The sequence below is a fragment of the Eptatretus burgeri genome, unplaced genomic scaffold, assembly GCF_056783735.1.
Source record: "Eptatretus burgeri isolate ZD-2024b unplaced genomic scaffold, Ebu_testis_v1 Ebu_testis_scaffold_3196, whole genome shotgun sequence".
NCBI classification, from domain to species: Eukaryota; Metazoa; Chordata; class Myxini; order Myxiniformes; family Myxinidae; genus Eptatretus; species Eptatretus burgeri.
In genome coordinates, this window is record NW_028225144.1 from 60,981 (window position 1) to 80,881 (window position 19,901).

The 19,901-nt window shown below is 42.3% G+C and overlaps 1 protein-coding gene and 1 non-coding gene across 4 annotated transcripts in view; one reads left to right on the forward strand and one right to left on the reverse strand.

Moving 5' to 3' along the window:
• The first annotated feature begins 1,481 nt into the window (after positions 1-1,481).
• On the forward strand, positions 1,482-1,554 carry TRNAF-GAA (transfer RNA phenylalanine (anticodon GAA)). The gene has a single exon. It is a non-coding gene; the product is annotated as a tRNA-Phe (tRNA).
• A 6,760-nt stretch (positions 1,555-8,314) lies between these two features.
• LOC147006306 (uncharacterized) overlaps positions 8,315-19,901 on the reverse strand; it is a 55,949-nt gene continuing 44,362 nt past the window's right edge. For 2 of the 3 annotated variants that reach the window (XM_085869109.1, XM_085869108.1), the window contains 4 exons: positions 16,358-16,427; positions 14,950-15,050; positions 9,248-9,322; positions 8,315-8,795 (listed from right to left, as the gene is read on the reverse strand). The gene's annotated coding sequence lies outside the window, so the exon portion shown is untranslated. The remainder of the gene's footprint in view (positions 8,796-9,247; positions 9,323-14,949; positions 15,051-16,357; positions 16,428-19,901) is intronic. The other variant, XM_085869110.1, reaches the window with a different exon arrangement.

Below are 19,901 nucleotides of genomic sequence, written 5' to 3' on the forward strand. Positions count from 1 at the left end.
CAACACTGACGATTGGAAGATCCCTGGATCAATTCTTGATTTCAGCATTGGCACATTTTCATTTCATTTCAGGATCATTTCAGCATTTCAAGAAAAGTCGATTGAGAAGAATGGACCAAAATGAATGTTTATTTCATTGGTGTTTTCGGAAATGAAAAGTCTTTCTGTTCATTCATTTTTGGTTCACAAGTCAGTAAGTGACCGCTATATTCGTTCTTGGTGTGTGTCTGTTGGGTAGTCGATCCAGTCGATTTTTTTTCCACCCTTATTATCAGTATTTCCGTCGATATATTTGTCTGTCTGTCCTTCTGTCTGTCTGTCCCACTGTTCGGTACATTGCTCCGTTAATACAATGGCGATTTCGATGAAACTTGGTTGGTATGTTCATACTATGACCGAGTTGTGTGTAAATGAGAACCGTTGCTATGGACACCACCGTTGCCGAGCAATGGGACTTTGAAATTATGAAAAATCCTAAAAAATTAATTTTTTCGAAAATCAAAAATTGGGCCACGAGCGACTGTGGGCAGTACATTCAGCCATATTGTCAAACATTTCCAGCCGGATCCTATGAAAACTGTCAGAGAAGATAGACTTTGAATGAACCCTGGTCAAAAACAAAAAAAAACGAAGTTCGTTATATCTCAGAGACGATGAGTCAGATATACATGAAACTGTTATGGTAGCTTCATGGTATGTCCTAGTTATGTGTGAGAAAGAACCGTTGCTATGGACCCCTCCATTGCCAAGCAACGGCCGAAAAACCTCTAAATGTGGGGGTATTTTAACGAAAAAACAATCGAGCATTTACCCTTGAAGTGAGAATCATTAATTTTCTTGTGCTTAATCCTCAGATCATTCCCCATCGAACAGGCCCTTCGCGTCAGGTTATATTGGGTAGTCGACTCCCCATGTCCGCCGATCGGCTTGTCTCTCTGTCTGTCTGTCTGTCTGTTTGTCTGTATCTGTCCCGAGCATAGCTCCTGCGTTTTGATCCGATCCTGATAAAATTTTGGTGCGAGGTTTATATTATGATCTAGATGTGTTTTCCTGAGAATGGGCGTGGCGCGCCCATTATGGGCAGAGCCACCCCAAACAACATGTGTTTTTATGGGGTAAAAGATTGTCAGAGAGAATGTTGAATGTTCCGTGGTTCAATTCCTGACTTCTGCAATGGATCCAATTTTTTGGAAAAGGGAAAAGTTGATTGAGAAAGATTGACCAAAATGAATGTTCATTTCAATGATGGTGTTGGAAGGGGAAAGTCTTTTTGTTCATTCATTTTGATGTTCATCCATGTTTTGAATAGCTCAGTTGGGAGGTTCAGACTGAAAATGTGAAGGGATCTGGTTCAATTCCTGTTTTCAACAATGGTACTTTTTTGGAAGAGAGAAATGTCGATTGTGAAGAATTCATCATTGTGATGGTGATTTGGGAAAGGCAAAATCCTTCCCTTCATTCATTTTCATGCTTTGATATCTGCTGAAATAGCTCAGTTGGGAGAGTGTCAGACTGAAGATCTGAAGGCCCCTGGTTAAATTCCTGGTTTCAGCAATGTCATCTATTTTTGGGCAGCCAGAAGAGCAGATTGAGAAGAATTGAGAAAATTGAATGTTCATTTCAATGTTATTTTGGGAAAGGGAAAGTGTTTGCATTCATTCATTTTTTGCTTCGATGTATGCTGAAATATTAAAGCTGAGGGAGTGTCACACTGACGATTGGAAGATCTCTGGTTCAATTCTTGATTTCAGCATTGGCACCTTTTTTGGAAAAGAGAAAAGTCGATTGAGAAGAATGTACCAAAATGAATGTTTATTTTTCAATAGTGTTTTCGGAAATGAAGTCTTTCTGTTCATTCATATTTTTTTCTTCATTTATGTGCAGAAATCGCTCAGTTGGAAGAGCCAGAGTGAAGATGTGAATGGACCTGGTTCAATTCATGGTTTCAACAATCATGATTTTTTTGGAAGCGAGAAAAGTCGATTGTGAAGAATTCAAAAAATTGAATGTCCATTGTGACGGGGTTTTCAGAAAGGGAAAATTCTCAACCCATTCATTTTCATTTTGATATATCTACTGAATTCGTTCAATGAGGAGATTGATAGACTGAATGTTGGAAGTTCCGTGGTTCAATTCCGGATTTCTACAAAGGTTCCATTTTTTTGAAAAGGGAAAAGTTGATTGAGAAGAATGGACCAAAATGAATGTTTATTTCAATGATGTTGTTGGAAAGGGAAATCTTTTTGTTCATTCATTTTAATGCTCATCCATGTTCTGAAATAGCTCCGTTGGGAGAGTCAGACTGAAAATGTGAAGGGACCTGGCTCAATTCCTGTTTTCAACAATGGTACTTTTTTGGAAGAGAGAAATGTCGATTGTGAGGAATTTAACATTGTGACGGTGATGTTGGAAAGGCAAAAACTTACCTTCATTCATTTTAATGCTTAGATATCTGCTGAAATAGCTCAGTTGGGAAAGTGTCAGTCAGACTGAAGATCTGAAGGTCTCTTTTTCTATCCCTGTTTTCAGCAATGTCATTTTTTGGGGGAAGCCAGAAGAGCAGATTGAGAAGAATTGAGGTAATTCAATGTTCATTTAAATGTCTTTTTGGGGAAAGGGAAAGTCTTTGCATTCATTCACTTTTTGGCTTCGACATTTCATGAAAGTTCTCAGTTGAGAGAGTGTCACAATGTAGATCTGAAGATCTTTGGCACAATTCCTCGTTTCAGCAAAGGTCCTTTATTTGGAAGAGAGAAAAGTCGATTGAGAAGAAAGGACGAAAATGAATGTTTATTTCAATGGTGTTTTCGGAAATGAAGTCTTTCTGTTCATTCTATTTGTTCTTCATATATGTTCAGAAATCACTCAGTTGGAAGAGCCAGAGTGAAGATGTGAATGGACCTGGTTCAATTCATGGTTTCAACAATGGTGATTTTTTGGAAGAGAGAAAAGTCGATTGCGAAGAATTCAAAAAATTGAATATCCATTGTGACGGGGTTTTCAGAAAGGGAAAATCCTCAACTTCATTCTGACCTATCTGCTGAAATAGCTCAATTAGGAGATTGTCAGACTGAATGTTGGAAGTTTTGTGGTTCAATTCCTGATATCTGCAATGGTGCTTTTTGGGAAGAGAGACCTGTTGATTGTGAAGAATTCAACATTGTGACAGTCATTTTGTAAAGGCAAAATCCTTACCTTCATTCATTTTCATGCTTCGATGTCTGCTGAAATAGCTCATTTGGGAGAGCGTCAGACCAAAGATCTGAAGGTCCTTGGCTCATTTCCTGGTTTCAGCAATGTCATCCTTTTTTTGGGCAGCCAGAAGAGCAGATTGAGAAGAATTGAATAATTGAATGTTCATTTCAATTGTGCTTTGGGAAAGGGGAAGTGTTTGCATTCATTCATTTTTTGCTTCGATGTATGTTGAAATATCAAAGTTGAGGGAGAGTCACACTGATGATTGGAAGATCCCTGGTTCAATTCTTGATTTCAGCATTGGCACTTTTTTTTTTGGAAGAGAGAAAAGTCGATTGAAAGGAATTGACCAAAATGAATGTATATTTCAATGGTGTTTTCGGAAATGAAAAGTCTTTCTGTTCATTCATTTTTGGTTCACGAAAAAATGTTTTCGTGAAAAAAATAAGTGACCACTATATTCGTAATTGTTGTGTGTCTGTCTGTCTGTCTGTCTGTCTGTCTGTGTGCATGTCTGTGTGTCTGTCTGTATGTCTGTCCCGAGCATAGCTCCGTGGGTTTTGGTCCGATCCAGATAAAATTTTGGTGGGAGGTTTATATCATGATCTAGTTGTGTATTCCAGAGAAAGGGCGTGGTGCGCCCATTATGGGCGGGGCCACGCCAAAAAAACGTGTTTTTAGGGGGTATCCGAATTCAATTTGCATCTTCTCCTCGGGGGTTTGTCGAATCTGAAAGGGGTTTCGGTATTGGGTTAGCCCAATGGCACCTGCATAGCCCCATGGAGCTCGATTTTTCATTTTCGTCCCAAGGTCAAGGTCAGAAGGTCACGGTCACAAGGTCACAAGGTCACGAACTTAGAAAATTTCGAATTTTGACATAAAAATCATACGACCGCCCAAACTTTGAAAGCTCGGATGACTATTTTTTAAGCATAATCTTGAGGTCATTCCCCACCTAAAGTCTTGAAACCATTTTGCTCTTTCTCAAACACCTTGTCCGTGGCGCCACCTTCAAGTTTGTTTTTACGCTGATTTCATCAAAGTATGGATAATCTGATGAGTGCGAAATGCCAATTAGCCTATATGACATTATATTGTTCCTGGAATGTTCCAGAGGAAGTTTTTTCACCAAAGGTCATAATCCTTGACTTTGACCTTAAAGGTCACAAAGGTCAAATTTTCAAACTTGTGGGAATTGAGCCGGGTGTTCGACCTTCTTCGACGAACTAATTCCAATAAGCTCTTGCACGTATCCTGTTTCCTTATTTTAATGTCCACAACATTGTTTTGGGACCTTGAAAGGTTATGCAAAGGTAAAATTTTTAAACTTGTTGAACGAACCCGGGTTTTCGACATTTTGCAGCTAATAACCTGTCACTCGTACCACATCATGATGATCATTTTTATAACTTGGTCAAACATTATCACATTGTCTCATCCTTGATTTCTGAAACAATCGACATCGTCAAATACCGCTCGTGAACCATCGTCGTCTTCAGACTTGTGTTGTTTACATTTGTTCTGAAACGGCTCAGTTGGTGGAGTCAGATTGAAGATTTGAAGGGACTTGGTTCAATTCCTGGCTTCAGCATTGGTGATTCTCTGTTTTTAAGGGAGAAATGGTGATTGTGAAGAAATAAAAAAATTGAATGTCAATTGTGAGAAGGTTTTCGGAAAGGGAAAATCCTGAAATTCACTCATTTTCACATTTTCATCCCTGCTGAAATAGCTTAGTTGGGAAAGTGTTCGACTGAATAGCTGAAGGTCCCTGCTTCAATTGCTGGTTTCAGCAATGTCATTTTTTGGGGAAGCCAGAAGAGCAGATTGAGAAGAATTGAAGTAATTAAATGTTCATTTGAATGGTTTTTTGGGAAAGGGGAAGTCTTTGCATTCATTCATTTTTTGCTTCGATGCGTGTTGAAATGTCAAAGTTGAGGGAGTGTCAAACTGACGATTGGAATAACCCTGGTTCAATTCTCGATTTCTGCATTGGCACTTTTTTTGGAAGAGAGATATGTCGATTGTGAAGAATTCAACATTGTGACGGTGATTTTGGAAAGGCAAAATCCTTACTTTCATTCATTTTCATGCTTAGATATCTGCTGAAATAGCTCAGTTGGGAGAAAATGTCTGACTGAAAATTCGAAGTTCTCAAATTCAACTCCTCATTTCTGCAATGGTTCCATTTTTTGGAAAAGGGCAAAGTTGATTGAGAAGAATGGACTAAAATGAATGTTCATTTCAATGATGTTGTTGGAAAGGGAAAGTCTTTTTGTTCATTCATTTTGATGCTCCTCCATGTTCTGAAATAGCTCAGTTTGGAGAGTCAGACTGAAAATGTGAAGGGACCTGGCTCAATTCCTGTTTTCAACAATGGTGCCTTTTTCTAAGAAAGAAATGTCGATTGCGAAGAATTCAAAAAATTGAATGGTAATTGTGATTGTCTAATCTCAGCAGGACTTAAATTCTCAAAGTATGCACACTCACCTCTCAGCTGTCTAACTGAGGTTTGAATTCCGGTGATTCACAGGCAGGGTGATTTATCAATATGTGTGCTGTCTCTCGGATGGACATTATACTGGATGTCAAATCTGATGGAATCCCCCTCTCCTCTTTCCCACATCTTCCTCGCTCAGACCTCCACTCCCAAAGCGCAGAGACATGTTTGGTGAGGCATCGCTCTCCCCATCCCCCCCCCAACTCCTTCGTTGCTCCCCCATTACTCACCTGAGCCTCGCCCCCGCCCCCCACCCATCATCGAGAGAGAAAGAGAGGAAGAGGGGTGGGAGAGAGAGGAAGAGGGGTGGGAGAGAGAGGAAGAGGGGTGGGAGAGAGAGGAAGAGGGGTGGGAGAGAGAGGAAGAGGGGTGGGAGAGAGAGGAAGAGGGGTGGGAGAGAGAGGAAGAGGGGTGGAGAGAGAGGGATAAAGGTGGGAGAAAGAGGGATAGGGGTGGAAGGGAGAGGGATTGGGGTGGGAGGATGAGGGGGAGGAGGGATAGGGAGCAGGAGGAAAGACAAAGAGAAATGTGGGAGGGAGTGTACAAGACCAAAGTTGACCTCGTCATGATATTTAACCCCCCCGGGGATGTTTGACTGGTCGAGGGTTAAACATGACCATCACCGCCACGCCTCAACACAGAGTGACGTTTCCTGGGTGTTTTGTATTTTACAGCGATGAATTAAACACCCCTTTTAAAGATAATTAAAATCATTTAATTACCCTTGACCAAAGCTCATTCTTGGTCACCTCACTGCCTCTCACTGGTGTTATATTTCACCTGTGTTTTTAACTGCTTTACAATGTCTTGACTTGGAACAGGCCCCAACAATTTATAAACGACTCGGAAATACAACGTCACTTCGACCGTTTGGGGAAGCAGTTTTAAATTCAAAACTAAACCATCAGTCCTAAACAGTCCCATTAATAGAGGGGAGGGGTGGTGAGCAGCGGTAGAGAGAGGGGGAGAGGGGTCGGAGAAAGAGGGAGAGAGAGGGAAAGGGGTGCGAGAGAGAGGGAGAAGGGGAGGAGAGAGAAGGAGAAGGGTGGGAGGGTGAGGGGTGGGAGGGGATGGGGAGGAGGAGGAAAGAGAAAGAAAAATGTGGGAGGGAGAAGATAAGACCAAAGTTGACCTTGTTATGATATTTAACCCCCCGGGGATCTTTGACTGGTCGAGGGTTAAACATGACCATCACCGCCGCGCCTCAACACAGAGTGCCATTTCCTGTGTGTTTTGTATTTTACGGCGATGGCCCCACTTCACACAGGGGCAACAAAGGTTTCATTGGCTTGTGTTGTGTACTCATGAACAAGATAGTATGGACAACTTCCTGAAGTCCAACACAATGACTCTTTGATCGAATGTCATTGACAAGGCAGAATGCAGTCATTGGGGCTGTGTTTGCTGATGGTCTTGCTTGTTGATGTTGTAGAGTTTCTGCTGCTCTGCATATTTGTTATTCCTCGTTTTTTGTCTTCTTTGTCCACTTTTATATTCCTCTCCTTTTGCCTTTCTTCTTCTTCTGTCTGTCTCTTCTTTCTTCTCAAAATTATTCAAAAACAAAAAAGACTTCTCATTACTGATGGTTTCAAGGGTACGTTTGATTGCAGTTAGCGTCTACGGGTATGAAAGGTTCTATATTCTCAAGCATGTAAAAAGATTCTGAAAAGGTCCAAGTCGTCTCAGGGTCCAAATGGTTAAGGGTCGAAGCTGTCTCATATGTCTGAAGGGTGGAAGGGGTCTGAAGGGTCTTATGGGTCAAAAGGGTCTTAAGGGTGTTTGGGGGCTTAAAGTGTCTAATGGGTCTTTTTTGTGTGCACTGCCGAGGCTCGTATGAGAGCTAAGACACAGAACGTACAACAAGGGGAGCAGAAGACAAAAGGGGTGGGAGAGGGAAGGAAAAAACAGTGGGGAACAGAGACATGAGGAGATCTGTGGAAGGGAGAGGGATGGGGCAGGGTACACAGGGTAAACAAGATGGGCACTCGATGGACTTTTGGGTTCTTAAATGAGAGGGACTTTCAGGAAGGGTTTGGGGTCGAAAGGGTCTTTAGGGTCTGAGGAGTCAAGAGGGTCAAAAGGGTCTTTGGGGTCTTAAGGATATTATGGGTCTTTGGGGTCAAAATTTCTTAAGGGTTTTCAAGGTCTTTGGGGTCTTAAAGGGACTTCACAGTATTGCAGCTATAAAAGGGAATTCAAGGTCATAAAGAGTCATTCTGATTTTTCGGGTCTTACATGGTTCGGTCTCCAAAGAGACTTTGGGGTCTCAAGGGTCTTAAGTATGTTTGGGGTCTTAAAGGATTATCGGGGTCTTCGGATCTTTAAAGGCTGAGGTGGGGGATGAAAACACTTGTCGGACAATCCCCGTTGGGACTAGGTCTGTGTGCCAAATTTGATAGTTGTCAGCCCAGCGGTCTTTGCAAAAAACGCGAACAGACAGACAGGCGGACTACAAATTGTATTTATTTGATGAGCAAAGGTACCTGGCGTTGCCCCTTCCCCTCTTTAATATACACCCACACCACCCCACCCTTCGCCCACTGACTCCCACTCTTCTCGCCCCTCTCTCTCCAGACTCCCACCCCACCACTTCCCCCTCCCTCCTCCACCCTTCCCTCCATTTTCCCACAAAGGAATTTTCACAGGGTGTATATTAAAGTGTAGTGTACATCATAACTTCCAAAAAAGAAATCTCTGGGGAATTTCACCAGTGGCCCACCAACTAATTACATTTGCAGGCAATTCATTTTACCAAGCTGATTTTCGTCACCGCTGATGTTAATTTACTTCACATGATACTGTATGTGAAGTACATGTCTATCAGTTTGTTTCTAAACCTTGAATAAGAAAGAAAAGGACTTCAGGGAGGGTGAACGTCCTAAAGTTTCAAAAGCAGGTCAATTCATCAGTGTTTGCTTTCCTTCGGAAACATGTAAAACTGGAAGTCCTGTCTGTCCGCATGACTACGGCATTGAACGAAATAGGGTACACTCAAACAGTACGTAACCTTCATAAAAAGAATACAACAAGAGCTTACCTTGAGGGATGAGACTTGCTCTGCGACTGTGACGCTGTGTACCCACTATCACGGAATGGGAAATCTCTGAGATGGTAATAAAGGCACTTTATTAAATAAAGTAGTTTGTAAATAAAGGTACATTTTCGGTGTGATTAAAATAAAGCCTATTCTATGATGCTGCCTTCCCTTCCCCTCCCGTCATGCTTCCATCCTCCAAAACCGTCTGCCCACTCACAAGTCTCCAGGCAGTGTTCGTGCCTTTATTTAATTGCAACTAAATGCGACAAACTCTAAAAATGCTTCACTAGAGATGAATTTCAAATTTTGAACTGTGGAATTGAGCTCAGGGGAAGGTCTTACTGCTTTAAAAATGTAAATTTGCTTTAACAAAAAAAATAAAATAAATACAACCAAAAAAAACCCAACAAGTATCTCCAGACTTCGTGCATTGTTTAGTATGACCAGGTACATCATAACCACCATTCCAGCCATGTGATTACTTAAAAAACCAGAGATGACACAAACACAGAACTTACCTCACTCTTCTCAGGAAGCACACACACGTCTCTCCAAGTGAAGCAGGCAAGTGGTCCAAACCCAGGTCATGTTCCCTGTTCGTGGGCCAACAATCAAACGCTTGGTAAATCGATAATTTCTTTAAATATTCAGATTTTGACACTTATTTCGTCCACAATATCCGATTGTCAAATCTGAAATCATATTTCAATAATACACTTCAATTAGGCTGTGAGAGTGGTTTGTGTTTCCAAGGCAAGGTGAGTGTGAATTGGCTGAATCAAAATTGCGGACGGCGAAGACCCCTGAGAGGAAAAATTGGGCTGACCAAGGATAAGCCTTTCATGGAGGTAAATTGTTAATTATCTTTAAAAGGCGTGTTTCACTTCACCCAAATACGCAATTTACATTCATGCAATGCAACGGTGTTCCCTTAATGTGCATGCAAAGTTTGGGCTGCGAGGTTTCATGGTTTTGAAGTTCTGGACACATATATATATACACACACACACACACACACACACACACACACACACACACACACACACACACACACACACACACACACACACACACACACACACACACACACACACACACACACACACACACACACACACATTTATAATGTATGTCAGTGTGTGTGTTTGTCACTGTGTCAGTCAGTGTGTGTGTTTGTGAGTGTGTTTTTCTCCTCTAAAACTGCCAACGCTGATCCTTGTGTGATCAACCTCACTGTCCCTCACTGGGATCTTAATTCGCCATTTTTTTTGGCCTCCTCATCAATGCCTTGAGTTGCAATAGGCCCCAATAATTTATGAACGATGAAGTTTGTTTTTTTCCACTTTCCTCACTCATATCATCGAATGCCTGATCATGAAACCTACAAATCGCTGGATACATTGCAATGCTTATAAACGCCCGGAGATGCCAGCGTTTGTGGTTTTATTTCATTTAAACACATGCCATAACCTCAAGAATCCATTAATCGCAGCTGAAGTTCCAAATTTAAACTTCTTTGACTTTGACAGTAGTTCCGACTGCTAAAAAAGCGTTCATTTTTCCAATTCGGACATTGCCTGAGATTCCGGGCATCGCATGACATATATATATATATATATATATATATATATATATATATATATACATATATATATATATATATATATATATATATATATATATATATATATATATATATATATATATATGTACGTATGTATATATATATATATATATATATATATATATATATATATATATATAAATATATATATATATATATATATATATATATATATATATATATATATATATATATATATATATATATATATATATATCTTCTTCTTCTTCTTTCAGCTGCTCCCGTGAGGAGTCGCCACAGCGGATCATCCGTATAATCCGCATAGTGATTTGGCACATGTTTTACGCCGGATGCCCTTCCTGACGCAACCCTGGTCTCCTCTTACGACACAAGGATATGGTGCACCTATTTTAACCGGGGTATACGCCGGCCCAGTATGCTGGTACTCATTTCGCCGACCTCAGAAGGATGACAGGCTGAGTCAACCCCTGGTGTATTAATTCAGAGGCCCAACGGGGCTTGAACTCAGGACCTCTTGGATCCCAAGCCGCTGCCCTCACCACTGTGCCAACACCAGGCTATATATATATATATATATATATATATATATATATATATATATATATATATATATATATATATATATATATATTTTTATATATATATATATATATATATATATATATATATATATATGTATTGATATATATATATATATATATATATATATATATATATATATATATATGTATGTATATATATATATATATATACATATATATACATAGATATATATATATATATATATATATATATATATTGATATATATATTGATATATATATTGATATATATATATATACATATATATATATATATATATATATATATATATATATATATATATATATCAGGTCAGGTCAGGTATGGGAGCATGTGCCAGAACAGCGCGTCGCTGCGTCCACTTTCCACCAGTACTCCATGGGCCTCCGTCTGGCCATCCCCCAGGCAGATGCCAGGCCCATCCCCATCTCCTTGAGATGATGGTCAACCTGCTGCAACCGCGAGGCACGTGATCGGCCCGCTGGCCTCCTCCACTCACGAGACTCCCCCGCTGAGAGAATCTGGTGAGCAGGATCAGCGTCAGGAAAATGAGCCACATGTCCATACAGCCGTAACTGACGCTCATGGACTATGCAGGTAACAAATCTCATCTGAGTCTCTCTCAGCAACCGCTCGTTGGACAAAAAATCCGACCAGCGATAGCCAAGGATTCTCCGAAGAGACCTGGTACCAAAGGAATTAAGTCTCTGTCTCAGATCCTTGGTCAGAGTCCAAGTCTCGCATCCATAGAGCAAGACTGGAAGTACCAAGGACCTGAAGACTCGGACTTTCGTCCTCCCACACAGGTACCGGCAGCGCCACACCCCATGATCCAGTGAATCCATGACTCCCCAGGACCGACCCAAACGTCTATTGACCTCTGACTCACAGCCAGCAGAGACATGAATATCACTGCCAAGGTAAGTGAATCTCTCCATGACCTCAACATCCTCACCACAAACAGACACAGACAGGACAGCAGCATCCAAGATGTCACCGAAAGCCTGGATCTTAGTTTTGACCCAAGAAACCCGTAATCCCAGCGGCTCTGACTCCTCGTTCAGCACCTCGAGGGCCCCCAAAAGGATATCTAAAGTCTCTGCAAAGATGACTGCATCATCTGCAAAATCAAGGTCCGAGATCTTGACATTCCCAAACGATGCAGCGCAACTTGATCTCTCTGACATCCTCCCTGAAATCCAGTCCATACAAGTGCTGAAAAGTGTGGGGGCCAGTACCCACCCCTGATGAACTCCAGTAACAACTGGAAATAAGTCAGAGATGGTACCACCACACTTCACAGCACTCAAAGTACCAGAGTAGAGTTCAAACATCAGATCGATCAGTTTTGGTGGCACCCCACGAAGACCAAGAACCCTCCAGAGGACATCCCGATTCACTGAATCGAATGCTTTACAGAGATCAACATATGCTGCAAGCAGCCCCTGCCGAAACTCTTATCTGTGTTCGGTGAGGACACGAAGAGCAAGGATACGGTCAATCGTTGAACTCTTTGGTGTAAAGACTGACTGCTCTGGACACTGGTGCTCAAGCAGATGGTGGCGAACCCTATCAATAATTATCCGAGCAAAGACCCTGCCCTGCACTGAGAGCAGCGTCACCCCTCGGTCGTTGTTGCACTCTTGGCAATCACCCTTCCCTTTCCAGAGAGGGACGACAAGGCCTCTCTTCCAATCAGTTGGGATGATGCCTGTGTTCCAGGCAGAGCACAAAACTGCATGCAACGACACGAGTGCAGCATTTCCACCAGCCTTGAGAAGTTCAGCATGGATGCAACAGATCCTTGGTGCTTTGCCCCGTTTCAACCGGTTCACCGCAGCCTGTGTTTCCACAAGCGAAGGTGGACCACAGTTGATTCGAGGGTCAGCAACAGGGATTGTAACACGCTTGACGTCCAACTCGATAGCTGGGGGATCAGCCTTGTACAACCGCTCAAAGTAACCGGCCCAGCGGGCCTTCACTTCAGACTCCTCTGTCAAGATCCTGCCACTCTCTGCTCTAACTGCAGTGCTCCGAGGGATGGGCTTGGATGAACGCAATGCGCGAATTCCCCTGTAAGCGGGACGAGAATCACCTGTCCACAGGTGATGCTCTACCCCCTCACAGATTCCTCGCACATAGGCCTCCTTTTCCACCCTCAGTGCACGTACAGTTTTACGCCTCAGCTCCCTGAACAGCTCAGCTCTGCCATTCAGCCTGGCCCGGCGACTCTGGTCAATGGTATCCAGTGTCCCTTGAGAGACAAAATTCTTCTTTGCCCTGCGGTGAGTTCCAAGACATCCACTGGCAACATCGAGGACGGTGGTCTTGAAGGCACTCCACAACTCTTCAGGACCCCCCAAAAGCACCCAGACCCCCCAAGTATCCACTCAGCCTGTTCGCAAATTCCTCAGCTGCTCTCTCATCCCTGAGCTTGCCAACATCCAGCCTCGGCTGGGATGGTACCATTCTCCAGGATTTAAGGTGCAGCTTTAGAGTTGCTACAACAAGCCTGTGGTCAGTATTGAGGAACTGAGCACTCCGGTAGACCCTGCAGTTCTGGATCATCCTCCAACGACCGTCAATGAGGACATGGTCAATCTCCTTTGCCACACCGCCAGCGTTGGAATACCAAGTCCAGCGATGAGCTTGTGGGCGCTGAAACCATGAACCAGCCACCCTAAGTCCATGACTTCTTGCAAAGTCAAGGAACTTAGTGCTATTCTGGTCAAGTGAAGGAACTTATATTAATGCCGCGCACTTTATTGCGGACGTGTCCGACGATATGTAACTCCGTAGTGGGAAAAGAATATTCGAGACTGGGCAAAGGTATCCAAAAAATAGGCAAAATTATAACGTAACAAATTCCATGAAGGCAACGTAATGCATTCGCAAATTTTGACTCGTGTGTGCATATATATATATATATATATATATATATATATATATATATATATATATATATATATATATATATATATATATATATATATATAAATATATCCGATCAGCGATCGCGAATCGCTTGCCAAGACAGCCATTCCTTATCACCCGCTTTGTTGGAGTGCCTGCTTGAGTGCTTAAGCCACTTGGGCGAGCGCTCTACAATATTCGATTTATCATTGAATATATTGATCGACTTGAACAAAGTTCAGGGCCCACTCGCCTGCGTTTGGCCTTGCGTTGTCATGTGGTGCATCGAGGAGGAATGATGATCAGGCATTCGATGATATCAGTGAGGAAAGTGAGAAAGAAAAAAAACTTTGTCATTGAGAAATCATTGCAGCCTGTTCCATCTCGAGGCATTGTTGAGGCAGCTTTCATGATACCTTTTTGGGCTTCAACGTTCCCCATTTGACGCTGCGGCCAGAAGTCACTGAAAACTTAAATTTAATGGGTCAACACATTGCGCTGCAACAGCAATCACAGTGGACCACCGCACAGTCGGCATCGATGCATGACTGTTGCCGACAAGGCGTTGAAAAGTTGAACATGTTCAGCTTTTACAACGAGCCTCGACGCGCCTTAAAAGTTTGTTCATGACAGTCGTCAACCGCAGCACGCTCCACAATTATCAGACTTTCACAGACTAAACTGTTGCCGACAGTCTTGTTGCATTACATGTGCTCGTCTGTGGCGGTCTTTGTATTCCCATTTATCTATCTGATGTCCATATGCAACATCTGTCGTCATGTGACGCATCTGTGTGTCTCCATCTTCAGATGTTCCCTCTACCCCCCTGTCACTTTTTGTCATTCACTCTTCTGTGAACCGTGATCCTTTTTAAAGACAAAAAAAGCCCCGTGGAGACCCTTACAGCTTACAATAAATGTGTAAGCATGACAATTCAATTTTGTTCTTCACTTGGGAACAGAAATTCTACTTTCCACCATGTATTCATGAACCCAGTCGAGGCTACAGCTCTGGTTATCATCGACATCAAGCGTAATAATGCCCTTTTCTCTCACACCATCAATGGTATGATGCCCTTACATATAAAAACTTTAAAATTGCACAAAAAACAACAACTTACGAGCTCTCATTCCACTTTCACTCTTCATAGACATGAGGCTTGATACTGATATTCAACGATCCAGATGTCTCTCTGGCTGCTTGTTTATTTTCACACTGCACCTGCTCCAATCACAATTAAACATATAAAAAAACATTGTCCGTGCAAAGAACAATCATTGTGGTTCACAAAACAGCAGATCCTTTTCCTGACAAACGTAAATTGCCATTCTGGTCAGACCATCCCTGAAGTCAAGAGGGAATCTTGGGTCGTCATTAAAGGTCAATTTTGCCCATTTAGTTCAGGTCCTGCCACTTATGACCTCGGAATTGCTGGAGAGCCTGTTGGACACAGGCAAATTGACTTGAGGTCTGCACACCTTCCCATTTTGCAATCAAAATGAATAATTCCTCTGATATCTTCTTTCAGATCCCATGTCGGGGCTGAAACGCAAATTTGACCGTTGGAAGTTTGGGAAATCTCAAGGATTTTTTTGGCCATTTTTGGGGAGGTTATTTTTTTTAGCTCCTTATAAGAGTGAAACGTCAATAAATAAATTTCTTCTTGATGATATTTTCACAACAAAAGTGAAAAGAATGACAATTTTCATGGTTTGCAGTCACACAAACGTGGAGTGTGTCATCGGATTCACACGGTTTGTAAAGAAACGTTGATGGTTTAAACATTTGTGAGATGGAGATGTTGGTCTAAGGCCATCACAGATTGGTTTTGCAAACTTCACATCATCATAACAATCTGCAACTCTGGAATGACCAATGTGAGATCCTTTTTGGGCTGAGCCAGTTATTTGATATTGTTTCGACAACCAGACTGTGGAATCCCCATATTTCCTGCAGTTGTTTCCCAATTATCTGCACCCACTGCACAGACATCATCTTGGAGGAGGTAAAATGGTGCAAAGTCGTTGGAAGTGGTGAAAATTTGCAGAGTATTTCCTTTAAAAAAGATAAAATTCATCTTCTATCCTGACTTATTGTGAAGACAAGGACAATCATCATCAATGATATTCTTGACAGAGCAATGGTGTTTCCAGAGCAGTTTCTTGGCAAGGATTATGTTGGGTTGTTGGCCGTTGTCTTCCCTGGAGTCAATCAGAGCCATGATTTGTCATTTGTTCAGTGTTGGCTATATTCAGCATCTGAGCTTTTAGAAAGTTAATTTTCAGTGACATTTCCATGGGTTCTTTACTTGGCTATTCCTCTTGAATGAATCATTTCGAGATTATCATTTGGACTGTCAGGGATGCCGCACATAATTCCTTCAGGATAGTCAATTGACCTTCTGGGAATATGTCAAGACCCAGAATGTGACATCCCTCTCACAGAAAGAAAATCCATCATTGAAAAAAACAGGAATTGAAAATAAACATTTGAAATGTTCAGGGTTAACCAAGTGTTGCAGCTCTTACCTTTACAAAGTTTTCTTGAGAACAAAGTAAAGTGTAGCGATTGTGCTGGTATCCCATCTCTTTTATTCATCTGAGCAAAACAAGTCACACCTCATGAGATGTATGATATATTATGAAATGTCACATCTGCAATGAAATGTATTTTCGAAAATCTCTTGTTTGGCACAGCCAGCATGCCACAGGCTGGTGTGAGTGCAAATGTCCAAACACAAAGTGCTGTGGATTGAAGAAACGGTGAAGTTTCATCTCAAACGAAATCAGAATCAAGGTGAACCATCCTCGAAATTGCGAACATTGGTTGATATTCACATAGTGTTCATGTCTCATGAAACAAAAGTATGTTAATATCAACCTCTGAGATATACAGCACTCGAATATAAATGGTGAAATACAAAATGGCTGTACCTTCAGGAAGTGGTTTTGTAAAATACAGTCGAAGATGAACAATATTTATTCTCATCAAAATGTTGAAATTTTTAAAAAATCAATGTTTCTGGAAAAGTTTTGAAAAATTTGAGATAAACCATTTAAGAAAGTTTCTATGTAACACAAAAGGTCACTCTTTACCATCTGAATGCAAGGATACACCCTCAAACCAACACTCCACCCACAATTTTTATGGATTTTCTTTCATCTCAATATTGACCATTTTTAAGGCAAAATAAATAAAAATTCAACAATGGGCAGAAGTGTGGCTCATTTTCAGTGGATGTATTTGAGGCAGAATGGTAACATATGATGGTGTTACATTGTGGGTGATTGTTTTTGGTTGCAAAAATATGAGATACATCAAAATAATTAAATATGAAGGGTCATAACAACATTTTATAAAATGCAGATTTAAAAAATTAAATAATTCTGACTGTCAGACCATGCATCCGATCAGGTATAAATTTTAAAAATATATTCCCCATCACGACAACATCATAATTTTGAAGTTTCACTTCGATTGGTGCAGAAACCCAGCCAGTGGTTGCACAAGTTAGTGCACTCTCAGCGCCGGTCCCAAGACCGGATAAATGGGGAGGGTTGTGTCAGGAAGGGCATCTGACGTAAAAGCTGTGCCAAATCAATATGGGGATCATCAACTGGATTTCCATACCGGATCGGTCGAGGCCCGGGTTACCAACGACCGCCACCGGTACTGTTGGCCAGCAAGGTACCGGTGGAAACTGTGTTACTGCTGGGTGAACGAGGGGCTGGAGAGTGGGAAGGCGTGTCCAGAGGCAGTGGGAGAGGAGGAAGGGTAGAAGTGTGGAGGTGAGAGTTGTAACTTTGAATGTTGGTACTATGACTGGCAAAACGTGAGAGTTGGCTGATATGATGGAGAGAAGAAAGCTGGACATACTGTGTGTACAAGAGACCAAGTGCATGGGGTGTAACTCGAAGAGCATCAGAGGTGGTTTCAAACTGTTCTACCATGGTGTGGATGGGAAGAGAAATGGTGGAGGGGTAATCCTGAAGGAAGATTATGTTACGAGGGTATTGGAGGTGAGGAGAGTGTCTGACCGCATGATGAGTGTGAAGTTGGAAATTGAAGGGGTGATGATGAATGTCATCAGTGCCGATGCCCCGCAAGTGGGGTGTGAGATGGAGGAGAAAGAAGATTTCTGGAGTGAGTAAGATGAGGTGGTGGAGAGTGTATCCAAGGAAGAAAGAGTGGTGATTGGAGCAGATTTCAATGGGCATGTTGGGGAAGGGAATAGAGATGATCAGGAGGTGATGGGTAGGTACGGTGTCAACGAGAGGAATGTGGAAGGGCAGATGGTGGTGGATTGTACACAAAGAATGGAGATGGCGGTTGTAATTATGTATTTTAAGAAGGAGCACAGGGTGACGTACAAAAGTGGAGGAAGGTGCACACAGGTTGACTACATCTTAAGCAGGAGAAGCAACCTGAAAGAGATTAAAGACTGTAAAGTGGTGGCAGGGGAGAGTGTAGCTCGACAGCATCGGAAGGTGGTTTGTCTGATGATTTTGGTGGTGAGGTTGAGGAAAAGAGTGAGGGCTGAACCAAGGACCAGATGGTGGAAGCTGAAGGAGGAAGACTGTTGTGCGAAATTCAGGGAGGAGGTGAGACAAGTGTTGGATGGTAGTAAAGAGGTATGGGATGACTGGGCAACTACAGCAGAAGTGGTGAAGAAGATAGCGAGGAAGGTACATGGTGTGACATCTGGCAGAGGAAGGAAGACAAGGAGACTTGGTGGTGGAACGAGGAAGTACGGGAAAGTATAAGCAAGAAGAGGTTGGCAAAAAAGAATTGGGATCACCAGAGAGATGAAGAAAGTAAACAGGAGTACAATCCAAGGAGTTGCGGCGCAAGGCGAAGAGAGAGGTGGTGAAGGCTCAGGAAAAGGCAAATGGCGAGCTGTATGAGAAGTTGGACACAAAGGAAGGGGAAAAGGATTTGTACCGATTGGCCAGACAGAGGGACCGAGCTGGGAAGGATGTGCTGCAGGTTCGGGTGATAAAGGACGCAAATGGGAATGTGCTGACGAGCGAGGAGGGTGTGTTGAGCAGGTAGATGGAGTACTTTGAGGATCTGATGAATGAGGAAAATGAGAGAGAGAAGGTTGGAAGAGGTGGAGAGAGTGAATCAGGAAGTGCAGCGGATTAGTAAGGATGAAGTGAGGACAGCTATGACGAGGATGAAGAGTGGAAAAGCGGTTGGCCCAGATGATATACCAGTGGAGGCATTGAAAAGTTTCGGAGAGATGGTAGTGGAGTTTTCCACCAGATTGTTTTACAAAATCATGGAAAGTGAGAGGATGCCTGAGGAGTGGAGATGAAGTGTACTGGTACCGATTTTTAAGAACATGGGTGATGTGCAGAGCTGTGATAACTACAGAGGTATAAAGTTGATAAGCCACACCATGAAGTCATGGGAAAGAGTAGTGGAAGTTAGGTTGAGAGGAGAGGTGATGATTTGTGAGCAGCAATATGGTTTTATGTCAGGAAAGAACACGACAGATGCGATGTTTGTTTTGAGAGTGTTGATGTAGTAATATAGAGAAGGCCAGAAGGAGTTGCATTATGTGTTTGTGGATTTCGAGAAAGCTATTGACAGGGTGCGAAAAGAGGAGTTGTGGTATTGTTTGAGGAAGTCGGGAGTAGTAGAGAAGTATGTGAGGGTGGTGCAGGATATGTATGAGGACAGTGTGACAGCGGTAAGGTGTGCGGTAGGAATGATGGATCGGTTTAAGGAAGAGGTGGGATTGCATCAAGGATTGGCTTTGAGCCCTTTCCTGTTTGCAATGGTGATGCACAGGTTGACGGACGAGATCAGACAGGAGTCTCCATGTACTATGATGTTCGCGGATGACATCGTGATCTGTATTGAGAGTGGGGAGCAGGCTGAGGCGAGCCTCGAAAGGTGGAGGTATGCAATGGAGAAAAGAGGAATGAAAGTCAGTCGGAATAAGATGGAGTACACGTGCGTAAATGAGAGGGAGGGTGGCAGAATGGTGCAGTTGCAAGGAGTTGAGGTGGTGAAGGTGGATGGGTTTCAATACTTACGATCAACTGTCCAGAGTAACAGAGTGTG